Raw genomic sequence first — 2842 nt, 5'->3', positions numbered from 1 at the left:
CAGGTGCGTGTTTTCCAAGTCTTTCTTTCTTTTTCTTTTCATTTAAATTTATCCAATAGCAGAAAAATATGCCATTATATGAACTGTCCAATAAGAATATTTAAAGTTTTCACCAGCTTCACCATATTCACGCGAGCAAGGAAGGGAAAAAAATTGAAATTTTGCTAGAAGAGCCTCAACATTAGCATAAATTAAAATATAGTCCTCTCAGTTCAGCTGACCCTTGAAGAGCGCTTACGGGCTGGGACTTTCAATGCCCTTCAGAACGCTGAGAAAACGCGTTTGGTGTTTAAAGCACAGCTTATGTGGCACTAAGGACGGTTTTATAGAAGGGAAGGTCAATATGGGTGAAGTTAATTTTACGAATTAGTACATGACTGTCACGCACAGGCGCACACGTTGGATGACTCTGAAAACATAAGATCAGCAACATAAAAGAGATGTGAAGAAAAACATTACAAAATTTGTCATAACAATGCGAACTTTATTAAACAGGTTGTTGTTCCACATTGAATTTCGGATAAGTACAAAAAGGTGTTATACTTATTGAAATACATTTTAAAAATATTCTTAATACTTCAATTAGTTTCTATTACATCATTATTGCGTGATTCTTCCAAAAAGGCGTACTGCTTGTAGCACGTGTGTAGAGCAATGTTCTACACATCACCAACGGAATAATCCATGCTCATTTTTAACTCCTGTGTTCCAATAATCAGTCAAATGAATGCTCGAGCCGGCAGAGGCAGATCGTTCGTTCACGAAATCATAATTGGTCTTTAGTCCTTTATTACCGTTTAGTATACTGTTGTTTGTTTTCCGTTGCAAATTACAATTCAAACACGTTTTTGTTGCCCAGTTTCATACCAATGTTCTTCTTTTGTTTCTTGTAACGTGTCGAAAAATACCCCAATAGCGCTGTGCATGGCATTCGTTGTTCAAATGTCAAGATTTGCGGTCGAATTGTGGAAGTGCTTGACCATGGCATTAAAAGTCATATTATTGAAGAAATGTGGTTAGTTTTTCATGTACACAACGCTTTGGTTTAAGGTATTTAAGATGGCGTTGAAAGAAATGCCTTCTGATAAGCTGTAGGACGGATAAACATACAACTGCTCTTGAATTACCTCACACTTAATGTAAGGTACAGTGAAATCTCTGGCAAATGCGATGAATTCTGTGAATCCGCTTCAGAACAATGACAAACCAAAAAAAAAGAAGTTTAATATCGATAAGACAAAATATTTGAAGGTAATCCTGAAAATTTGATATTTTTTCATAAATTTGGGGTGCTATATTGATTTACGTGTCCGCCAATAAATTTAACGAAATGTAAAGCTTATAAATTTGAAGGTTGAAATCGTTTGAAAGTAGATCATAAATGCCTAGCCCATGCAACCAAATGCATTTCCTGTCTATGACCAGTGTTAGAAAAAGACGATCGAACACGATTGTTCGCTGGGACTCGAACCGCCAGGTTCCACGGACCCGTTCGCTGCAATAAACCGAAAATATCGCTTGAGGAAGTATTAATCAATAAGTCGATTACACGCTCGGGGGCTACGAAAAGTGTTTGCAGGATGGCACCGGGTTGTTGGATCACATTGCCGGCTGACTGACCTCTAGGACTACAAGGGAGGTAAGATGTGACGCGGGCGGTTTTCGCCAAGAGCACATTTTTTGCACCAAGCCCGATTTTGGTGTACGGAGCGGATGTTTGCTGTACGTGCAACCATAACATTGAAACCCCAGTTGCCGGTCCCATAGCTGCCGGATCGTTCGGATACGAACACGGAAGACTGTGGAGAATTCTGAGCTTCACGGTTTCAACGTGTCACTCAAAACTTTCTTTATCTTCGTCGCTGGGAATCTTCAGCAGCTTGTAATACACTTTCTGCCACCGTTACCATTATCTCCGTCTCCGTTGCACGCGTTGCATGGTTTGGTGAGGTGGAACACGCACAGAAATTTTCACGCAGATTACTAATCCCCCAGGAGGTGGTGGGCCTCCGCTATCGTCTCGGCAGGTGTAGAATTTAATAACATTAACGTTACGGTGCGGCTTACCCGACGCACAGCGGGCGCCATCTGTGCAACAGGTGTGTTGGTGTGCCTCTGCCAGTGTAGGCGAGTATGGTACTTGTTGAAGTAGTAACCCTCCCGCCCAGCATTACGTTCGTAAAATCCATACTTGCCAAACCCAGCCCATGTTTTATAGTCTAAGGCTCGGATTTTCATAACGCATGTTGGTTCGTACATATTTCACGAGACGCCTATCTATCGATAGTACTAGGCTGTTCAATAAGTTTTGCGGTTCTTATCGAACCGCACAATTAAAGCACAATTTTATAATTTGAAATACACTTTATTATTCAGTGTCAAACACTTGTTTTAACGAGATTACAATTTATCCCTGAAGCTGGAATCTGGCTGAAAAATATACTTCCACAGCTGTTATGAGCTCATCTTTTGATAAAAAACGCTTTTGTGCATGATTGTTTTGGGTTTTTTTTTTTACAGTAAGGTTTTAAAAATCTTCTAAACACGTAGCGTGGGATTCGCTACCGCGCCTACCCACTAATTATTGTTTTGGGTCTGGAAACAGATAAAAGTCGTAAGGGCCAAATCTGGTGAATACGGTGGATGCTCCAACAATTTTGAACTTTAATTCATAGATTTTTGCCATTGTCAAAATGATGTTTTGGACGTCCTTGACGTGGAACGTCTTCAAGCCTTGTACGACCACATTTAAATTCATTCATTCATTCACATAAATTCATTGTTTTTTTCATTGTAATAAAATACTGTGATACGGTGATACGGTACGGTTGAAAACAAAGAA

Source organism: Anopheles cruzii, chromosome 2 (genome assembly GCF_943734635.1).
Source record: "Anopheles cruzii chromosome 2, idAnoCruzAS_RS32_06, whole genome shotgun sequence".
Lineage (NCBI taxonomy): Eukaryota > Metazoa > Arthropoda > Insecta > Diptera > Culicidae > Anopheles > Anopheles cruzii.
This window is presented reverse-complemented; position numbering follows the sequence as displayed.